The following is an 11,549-nucleotide window of genomic DNA, read 5'->3' as shown; positions in this document are numbered from 1 at the left end:
GGCTGGCTTTGAACTCGTGATCCTCCTGTCTCAGCCTCCCAAGCCACTGGGATTACAGGGTCATTATTAAAGCAGCTTTTCCACATGTAAGATTCAGAGTCCACGTTCCTGATCTAAGGGAGCACTGTAGGTTGTACATTTATCTTTCAGAAAACTAATTAACATGATAAGTGTTTACTTATAAGCTTATCATCCAAACAAAATTAAAAATGTCTCAAAAATAGACATGGTACACTCTTAACCTGTGGGGAAAAAATTATTACCTGAACTAACATAAAATGTGGAGAAAAATTTATCCCTTTAGCAGTTGGTGCTGGAATCCCCAGAAGTGGAAAAAGAAGGTTGATGCAGAGAAGTTTTGAGAAGTTCTCTAAGGAAAAATTTGGCTCAAGGCTGGACCTGAATTATATTTCATAAGGAAGTGATTTTGTATATTTATGGAATACTTCCGTTCCTCAGATTTGAGAAAGATCTACAGGATATTGGCTATCATGACTTTGGTCAGAATGTAAATACCTACTATGGATTAATTAAATATTTTTATTGTAGGGGAATGTTCTATATCTTCCCTAAGATATTTTAAATAAATTATATGAACTTATTCCCTAGAATGGATATTTTATGGTGACTACATACAATGTACATATTATTATTCCCTAGAATGGATATTTTATGGTGACTACATACATGGTACTTTTCTAAGTGTTTGAAGTAAAATAAAAATGCTGAACTTTTTTTCAACTCTTCCCATATTTGCAAGTTTAAAGAGGAGAATCAAACTGAGAAAAACTTGCTGGAGGGGAATATACATTCAATATACGTATGTGAATATACATATATACATCAACACAATATATTTGTTTTAATTTTCTAGGACATAAACTAAAGGACATGAAATTGTATGGCTTTTCATCAGTATTTGCACAGTGAACGCCTGGTTCTGAGTAAAATTTCAGTAGAGCAACAACAATTTGCACTTCAGAATTCAAGTGAGCAAAATGCTCAAAAGGTTGCTAAGAAAAAGAATGAATGAATTGAAAAAGTTACAACATAAGCAAAGCCACAGTTCTAGAATTCAATACGAACATATACATATAAATAGAATAATGACATAAATATTGTCACTTATTTGGCACTTACTCTGTTTTATTGTGCTCAACATTGTACACATATTATCTTTCCAAATTTTATAAAACTCACAGGGTGTTATTTTGAGAATGTTAAAGATTATCAAATATGAAAGAAACCAAATATCATTCCAGACTATATAATATGTGGCAATTATAATAAGAATTTCTCATAAATGTTTATTAGATTCTAATATCCATCTTTTTAATGTCCACAAGTGATATCAATAGATAGCAATTGTGCATGCTCCTCCCAAGTCCATTTATAAATGACAGATCAGAGCATCAAAATCTTTATGTACAAATATAACAAAATCAGGAAGGTAGTCTCTCAAATAAATATAACATATACATTTTTTTCCTGAAGAAAAAATTGTTTATGCAAAATAATTCTATGCTCCAAGTAACTGAAAACAGTGTAAATATATTTTGACACATTCTAAAGCACTGTACTAAAGTGACAATATGTATTTTCTCTTTATTTCTCATTTCTTTTCCCCCAATCCTTCCACTGAGCCAAGTACATTGAAAAACTGGAAAGATGAATTGGATGGCCTTGATTTGCTAGTAATCCCCATGTTTCAAATTGTAAAACACAAAATTCTGTAAAGTCAAGAGGAATAGTTCATGTGAAATTCTCAATAATTATTCTAACTGTACATTTTATCACATTAGCTATTTTGTATTTAACTCTTAATTTTATCCTGATTTCTTAGTAAAGGCTAGGAAAGAGATATCGGTTATGTTTAAAATGTTTTAAATGTAGTAGAAATTGATGGAAGGTGCATAGCTGATCATTAACAAAAAGAGCTAATGAAAAAGATATTATCAGAACAGGCCCAGAACAAAAACCCTGTTAAAAATGTATTTTTTTTCAGCAGATACCACCTGCATGCAAAAACACTTCTCACATAAAAGCCAGCTTAGTCAAACTCACTTAGCACTTTTGTCTCAGAATAAAAAAATATGACTGGGCAAAGGGAAGGGAGGGGAGGGAGAAGGCAAGAGGAGGGTAAAGGGTATTGGGGTAGGAAAGATGGTGGAATGGATATAAATTATTACCCTAGGTACATGGATGATTTTTGCACATATGTTATTATGCTACATCGTGTACAATCAGAAATGAAAAGTTGTGCTGCAACTGTGTACAATTAATCAAAATGCACTCTGCTGTCAAATATACCTAATTAAAATGAATAAAAATGCTTTTTAAAAAGTTCATACTGACACAATTGTGCCTAGGTCTTGCAATCAATGACTAGTGTAATTCAAAATACTCAAATATCATCCTGTAAAACCATTGCTATTAAGTCATAATGCAAATTATAACTGTTATGGTGACGCTTTATACTTTGATTATGGGTTGCACTACAAAAAGATGGTGATATAGGTGCTAAAGTATTGTTCCAATGGACTTTCCATAATTTTTTAGCATAATGAGACAGATACAACCCAGAATGTCTTAGAATTTCTTCTGTATTTTCAAATGATGCCGGGAAATGAATTTTTAAAGATTTTTTTAAAAACTTTTCTTCTTCAGGGAAAGAAATGGCTTCAGCTAGATCCTACAGTTCCTGTAGACTTCAAAGTAATCCTACCAACAGCAAGTATGATAATTATAAAGATGAACACTCTCCTAGAAAGCACCATGTCAGAAACAAGATGAGGAAGCCAAAAACATACTTCGGGCCTCAATCATTTCTCCAAATGTGTGAACAATTTATGCCCCAAATATTTCAAATATGCAAATTTATTTTAATACTCAGAAGGAGGGAAAAAATTCAAATTTCATACTTCTTTCTCATTTGTTTGTGTATGTTTGCATTTCATTTCACTAAGAATGATGCTTTTTCTTTCTTTTTTTTCTTTGTGTGTGTGTATGTGTATGTGTGTGTTACTGGGGATTGAACACAGAGGTTCACTCATGCTAGGCCAGTACTCTACCAATAAGCTATACCCCAGCCTTAATGGATCCTTCTATGTGCCCCCACAATAGCAAACTTTAGTGAAACAATGGGCATCATTTTATCAAGCTGAACTGCTATAGGACACAGGCTGTATCTTGTTCATCTTCACATGATGATCAATGGCTGTTCAGTGCCTTGCTCTCAGATGCTCTAAAAATTGAAATTTTATTGAATTTGTGAACGAGGAAATTGAAACCCAAGAAAGAAGCCATTTACTCAAGATTCTGTTAATCAATGAAGAAAAAAGTCAAAAGCAAGTCCTAGATTTGGGAATATTAGTTTATTATGATTCTCTACAAGTATTAATAGGCTCAGATAAATCTCATTAAAATAAACTAACAATTGTTTCAAAGGGGTTTTTTACTTTTTGCAAAATATAAATGGAAGCCAAATAGAAGTTTAATATAGTTGGATGCTAAAGCCTCCTGTGGTGAGGTCTAGAATACTTACAAGTTCTCTAAGTTCTGCTATATGAACTGTGATTTAGTGTCACACGCAAGTTTAACCAAAAGTTAGACCTGCATTTCCTACTTGCTTTTTTGTTTGCCAAAGTAAAAATACTGGAAGTGCAAAACTAATTGGCTATTGGAAATTTCTAAAACTGACTAGTTGGCAACCAGAAGAAACTGAATTGTCTCTTCAGAATGATAATGTATTTAAATTATAATTAAAAGAACATCTAAGTGAATCTTTCCTCCTAATAGCACATAAAACATGAGAGAATGCTGTATTTGGATTGCTAGATTTCAATATTACAGAAGAAATTCACTGGACTCAGATGCTTATTAAAGGTATTTCCTGATGAACAAACAAATAGAAATTGAAAGACATTTCACATTTAAAAAGTAATGAAAATGATTCATTTCTTAAAAATTTGTGCTATCTAATATAGCAATGTAAACATTGTCAATCATCCTCCCTGATATCTGGTGATATTGAACATGATGGTTTGAAATGCAGGTTTAATATTTCAGGGTTTTTTTTTCCCCTTTAGGTTACTTAGCAAGAAATCATTTTGGAAAAAGTATCTCAGTGATACGTTTTGATTATACTTTATCTTAAAATGAATACCACAAATTGCACTCTTCAATTTCCAAAAGTATTTAAATTTAATTCAATATGCTAATTTATTAGCCTCATGTAACTGACAAAATAAAACAGTGTGCATATTTTTATTCTATTATAAAAAATATTCTGAAACATTTCCAGAAATCTCCTAATCAATCTATTCATAGACATACAAGCATAGTTCTTAGAAACAAATTAATGTTTCCCTAGCTGTAGAAGAGATGAGAACATGGTCCATATTAAGAATAGCATTCGTACATTATCACATGGAAAGAAACATACTTATATTTTAAAAATAAGAAATTCTAGTGTTAATAATAAGAGAAGTGCTTTACTTATTTATGTTTATAAACTGATTTTTGGTTAATATCCTTAAGATTTTAATTTAAGCTATTAAAAACTAATAAAATAATTTTTAAAGATTCAGAAGAATGTTGTTATTATTTCTCTAGTCATAAATTACTAACCTAAGAAGGAAAAGAACCCATATATCCAAAATAATTTGCATACATTTCAATAATTCTTGTGTGCCATCCAGACACCCAATGAACCCCAGCATAGTAATTTTGCATCCAGGGAATACACAGAAAAGGATAAGACAAGAAGAGGGAGAAAAAAGCAAGTGATAAAGTAGGTAAATCAAAAACAGCAAAGAAAAATTAAAGATTGGAAACTAATATTTTAAATAATTATTTTCATTATAAATAAAGAAAAAAATTTCCTGAATTGCTGAGACAGTTAATTTGATTATACAATAATATATGATGGCATGATAAAACAGACATTTTTAATTACAATGCTCAATTGTATGATTTCAATAATTTTTTTCAATGATTGCATGATTTAAATAAATATTTAGGTATATGTTAGGCAGTGGAAATGATACTTGGAGTAAAAAATGTTTTGGATTACTCTTATCTTTGTTTTTTCATTATTATTTTTTTCTACAGTAGATATTACTGTGAGCTGAATTATGATATATCAAAAGTCAATGTCATCTTTCAGTGTCCTCATCAAATTCTCATAAAACATTCCTGGTGGGCACTGAGTAATCTGTACTGACTTTAATGTCCATGTAAAGTCGCTTATGTAGAATATCACAATTCTGTTGCCCTTAAGTCTTTATCTGAATACTGAATACTGCTTTTTCCTCTGGACCTCATTTTGTTGTTGTTTGATGTATATATTTATTTGTTTGTTTATTTATTTATTTTATACTGGGGATTGAACCCAGGATCTCTTTACCACTGAGCTATATCCCAGTCCTTTTATTTATCTATTTATTTATTTATTTTGAAATTTTGAGATAGGGTTTCACTAAGTTGCTGAGACTGGCCTCCAACTTGTAATCTCTTTGGCTTGCTCTCCTGAATCACTGGACAAACAACCAATAACCAGCCATACTGATGAAAGCAAACATTTTCTAAGAAGTTTCTATTTGGAATGCCATTACCTCCCATTATTTCACTTGAGGCAGTCTTTCTTTTTGTACCTCTGGGAATCACACTCAAGGCCTCACCCACACTAGGTAAGTACTGTACCATGGAGCTATATCGAAGCCCCTGTGGGTTTTGTTGTTGTTGTTGATTTTGTTGTTTTGTTTTGTTTTGTTTTGTTTTGTTTATTTGAAAATGTTCCACTGATTCTGTATAACAATGAACAATGACCAGTCTAACTCCAGAAAGAAGCTCTCCCTGGTTACCCAGAGAGTTAGTTGTGGAGTCTCTAATTCCATTGCACATTAATCATTATTACTGCACAAATAAAACTGATAGTTCTCTATCCCAGGGTGAATGAATGAGCTCAGTATTATATATCTTTGTTGTTAATTTATCACACATCAGAGACTCTTTCCAGGATCTTCCTTTATAGCCTCAAATTCTAAACTGGCTTTATTTCCCATTGAAACCTTTCAGATTGCCCCTACACTAAAAGCTTCACTTGGCAAAGTCCCAGAAAACGGTCTCTAAGAACCAAGTGCTTTGGCCTGTTTCTTACTCAAGAACTCTCACTGTTGCTGCAGAACCACACTGCCCAGTATAACTTCCTGCAGGAAAGAAAATGTCCCTTATCTGCACTGGGTGATACAATAGCTACTAGTTACATGTGGTTATTGAGCTCTGGAAATTTCACTATTGTATTTGAGGAACTGAATTTTTACTTTTAAAGATCTTTAATTATACTTAAATAGCCACATGTGGTTAGTACCTCTCATATTGAATAAGATAGTCTAGGAGTTGTAATCAATCTCAAGTATTTTTTCCTGAAAATTTATTTATAGATTTTTTTATTTCTTGAAAAATAAAATTTTAAAATCAGAAAATATAAAATTTACCAAGAGATATTAAAGGCAAGACCATTTCTGCTCCTTTCCTCATCTTTATAAGTGTTGGGTTCTGTAACAACTTGAAACACGTTCCACTCTCAATTTGCAAGATTCTGCTATTATCTCTCCATTCATCCACCCATTAATTTACTCATTTATTCAGTGATCATTTTTGCTTCTGAAATATATTTTGAGCTCCTATAAGTGAAGCATCATGATGTAATAAATACCATAATTTAGTCTTTGTGTGTAAAAACTTTTTTTCTGATCAAAAGAACACTTTTTTTCCATCTCTAAAATGTGACATACATTCTTACCTTTGATGTTCTATTTTTCTCCTATTTTAACACCAACTTTTTCAATGTCCCATTTATTTGATAAGAAGAAATAATATCTGCCTCATTTTCACTTTATTTGGGGTCCTATAACCACAGGTGCAACATTTATCAGAACTATGAGTTATTTCCCCATGCTCATCGAGATGACAATTATCAAAAAGACAGTAGGTAAAAGTAGTTGTTGAGAATATATAGAATTAAGAACCCTAGTAGCTATTCTGGAAAATGTCACAGAGTCTCCTAAATAAATTAAATGTAGAACCACCAGATGAGTCTCATCTGGGTTTTCAATGCCTCATAAAGATACCTGTGCTCCCACATTCATTTTAGTGTTATTCACAATTGCCAAAATATGGAAATACCCCAAGTGTCCCTCAATAGATTAATGGATAAATAAAATCTGGAAAATACTTAAATGTATGTATATGCCTGTGTGTATGATATACATACATATAATATAATATTATTATGTTTTAAAAAAGAGATCCTGCTCTTTGTGTTAATGTAAATGTACTTGAAGAACATTAAAATAAATGAAAAATGTCAGATACAGAAAGAAAAATATTGTAAGATCTCACTTATATATGGGATTTAACCCAAAAAAAATGGTTCAAATATTACAGGTGGAATAAAACAGAGATCATTAGCATTAGGAGCAAGTGGGAAGATGGGAAGATACATATCAGAGAATATAAAATGGCTGATATATAGGATGAACAAGTCTAGATATTTAATATATAACATCAGAACTAAAGTTAATAACATTTTTATTAAATAAGTAGATTTTAGCTGCTCTTGTCAACAAAATAAATAAATATGTGACCTGATAGATATGTTAATATTCTTCACTATAGTAACTTGCTATCAAAATCTATCTCATAATACCATGTTACAAATCTCAAAAATACATCACAAAATTTATTTTTAAAAATTATAAGTAAGCCAATTCCAAAAAAAACAAAGGCTAAATATTTTCTTTTCTATGTGAATGCTGATTCATAATGGGGGTGGGAGGAGCATAGAAGGACTGGAGACTCTTTAAATAGAGCAAAGGGGAGGTGTATGGGGGTAGGAAAGATGGTGGATTAGATGGACATAATTACCCTAAGAACATGTATGAAGACATGAATTGTGTGACTCTATTTTGTGTACAACTAGAGATATGAAAAAATGCTCTATATGTGTACTATGAATTGAAATATATTCTGGTATCATGTATAACCAATTAGAATAAATGAATTTTTAAAATTATAGGTAAATAGTGCAGATCCCTTTATTGAATCATGACTACAGTGCATATTAGCCATATGGCTTCCAGCCAGCTGCTTCTTTGAATTTTAGGATATTGTCTCGGATACATAAAACAGGATGATAGATTAATAATATACATACTGAGTGTTCCCTGTGGACTCCAGATCTTTCTCTCTTAGTCACTGTTTTGACTAAGTATCATGCTTTTCTAGCAATTAAATAAAATATATGGAAAAATACACCTACCCAAGTTCCAAACACATATTAGACTACTAAGACAATATAGTTTGTTTTTTCTAGATATGCCACCAGAAAAATAACTAACTGTACAGACAGAGGACCAGATGCTTGAGTTTCAAGTCACTTACTAGCCAGGTGAACTTGGGGAAATTACTTGACTTTTCTTTATAATATACCCACATCTAAACTGGGAACAATAATGGTATCTAGTCTGTTGGAATGGAGTGAGGATGAAATGGCTTAACGTATATCAAATGATTAGAAGATATCTACCGAAATATAAGCAATGAGTAATTATTCACTTCTATCATCATCATCATCCAAATGTTTTTATCACTTCTAAACCTTGAAGCTTTCCAGGGCTAAATGGCAGGCAATGAGTAGGAAGTACTTTAGACTTTAAGAACATGGATGTACTTGAAATATGTTACTTAACTCAAACAATTGTAATGATAGTATTGTGCTTTAGTGAAAGGACATGGACTTCAGAGCCAGATAAATGTATTGCATATGTAATCTTGTACAAATTGCTTTACCTCTTTGATCCTCAGATTTCTCATCCATAAAAGAATAAAAATCATTATCCCTGTCTCATACAGTTATTTTTTCATTACATTAGAAAAGTATGCAAGGGATCTAACGTGCTTTATCCCATTAGAAGACTTTGATAAATATTTACTTTCCATCTTCTCCATTTTACACTAGGCTAAATTTACTAAGTGAGTTTTGAGGAATTCACAAATACATGTTCAATAGATATCAATTATGTGTTCTAGTCAGTGTTTTTGCTGCTGTAACTAAAGGAATTAACCAAAACAACTATAGAGGAGTTAAGGGCTCACAGTTTCAGAGGTCTCAGTACTTAGAGAGCTGGCTCCATTCCTTGGGGCTCAAGGTGAGGCTGAACATCATGATGGAAGAGTGTGGCAGAGGAAACATCTCATATGATGATGATCAGGAAACAGAGAGATCTCCACTTGCCAGATACAAATAAATACCCCAAAACCACGCCCCCAGTGCATCACCTTCTCTCCCCAAACCCCACCTGCCTACAATTACTACTCAATTAATTCCATCAGGTGATTAATTCACTGATTGGGTTAAGGCTCTTGTAACTCAGTCATTTCTCCTCTGAACCTTCTTGCATCGTCTCGCATGTAAGCTTTTGGAGGATACCTCACATCCAAACCATAACAACATGTATTTGATTTTTTACACTAACACTAATACCTAAGTCATGGTAGGATGATCTGAATATACTGCATAAATGCACTGAAAAATTGCTCATCCTCTCATTTATTCTACAACAAACAGCAAACTCCAGTTATGAGACATGTGTGGTCCAAGGATGGAATGTTGGATTGGGATTTAGGAGTCACTGCCCATGTGTCCTACTCAGCTGCTTGGTTTTGTGATGTCAATTAGGAAAGTCACTTATCTTCTCTTCGCTTCACTTTCTCCAGATGTGAAATAAGGATCATACTTCCCTATAGGAAAACTTTTTTAAATTATGGACGATCTGTGGATGACTCTGTCTAAAGCACTGGTAAGGTTATCTAGTGCTGGCAATATACCAAAGTCAGAATCAGTGTCAGGGCTTTCAGAAGAATCTGGCAACTTTGCTTATCCCCAAAGTACCGCATTATGTACTTTGCAAAGCATTACCTTCTTTTTCCACATGCTCCACGCATAGCTAGGCAGAGGTCTAATGATTTTTCAAGGGCCATTTTAAATATCAGCTCTTCTTTGAAGGTCTTGCCAAAACCCACTGGCTCTGCTCCACAGACTGAATGTCTCTATCCATCCTTTATAATTCTATAGTACTTAATTCAAGTGATTAGGATAATATAGGATATTGAACACATTTTATTAGAGTGCAGTTATTTATGTTCCTGTCTCTCATTCTGGGCTGGGAATTCTGTGATGAAAGAAACCTTTCACTTGTTTATTTGCTTGCTTGTTTAAATTAGCTCACAATCTGGAATATAGCCTAGCACACAGCCTGAAATATAGTAATCATTCTATAAATTTTATTTTAATTAAACAAAGATCTTCCCAACTTTCTGACATCGCCTCTAAACTATTTGACTTGGTTATCTTAAGACTTTGCTAAATAATTATATTACTAAAACATTATTTTGCTGGTTGATGATAATTTGAGGTTTCATAGAGCATTCTGTGATAAACTGAGTTCATTAACAATTGAGGTAAAGGGAATATTCTTTTAAGTGAATAATACTTGAGAAGTTATCAACTTTCCATACCTGTACATTTTAGGCAGATGTGTGAATGTTCATCCAAAGATACACATAAACATACACATACATAAACATTTGTTGACTTAGTATAAATTTAAAAATCACACTGTCAAGTAAGATTTCATGGTTTATGAACATAATGATAAACTAACTACCTTTGACTAAAACAACTTGAGTCAAATATTATTTATGCAGAAGAAAAATGTCAATCTATCATATGATGTTATAGTATAAGTTTTGTATTATGCCAGTATTTGTTCTACAAATTATTAGCCCAGACACTTAATAATTGATTGAACTAAATTTTTTTTCAATGTATGTTTTTAAGCTGTAGCAACATTTAACTAAAATACCTGCTTAAATTAGTAAATTATAATCATTCTCCAAAATTGTACCAAAGATTTTGCTTCATTCATTTCTGAGCAACAGGAAACCAATCTCAAGACTAAAGATTTTGAAATGTAAATTGGAAGGAATAGACACATTTTAGAAAATCAACTGCCTAATGATCTTGGCTGTGCTCCTCTCCAATTAGTGCTGGGTCACCAATTAATTCTTTTCTAGGTGCCCACGCGTCCTGGATACCATTGCCAGGCTGAGTCCTCTTGATCCTTTCACCTAGGGCTTCAACTGTACTAATGACTTTGACCTTGGTCAGACTTGGACAGCAGCTTTCTCAACTTAAAGACAAAGTATCCTTTCAATTATTTTCAGAGCAAAAAAAAAAAAAAATCAGAGTAAACCCAAAGCTTCATTGTCATTCATTATTATTTATGCTCTAACAAAATTAACTTGAGACACTGGCTTCCTACAGTTATCATGCTTATATTTTCCCACCTTTATGCTTTACCACAATCCCTCAAAGCATTCTGAGATTTTTGTTCAAATTATTTCATCTTCTTTTTTTAGTTTGTTGGGTTTTTTGTTGTTGTTTATTTTGCTATTTTGTCTCTATTTTGCTCAGTCTCTGAATT

This window comes from Callospermophilus lateralis, unplaced genomic scaffold (assembly GCF_048772815.1).
Source record: "Callospermophilus lateralis isolate mCalLat2 unplaced genomic scaffold, mCalLat2.hap1 Scaffold_96, whole genome shotgun sequence".
NCBI classification, from domain to species: domain Eukaryota; kingdom Metazoa; phylum Chordata; class Mammalia; order Rodentia; family Sciuridae; genus Callospermophilus; species Callospermophilus lateralis.
This window is presented reverse-complemented; position numbering follows the sequence as displayed.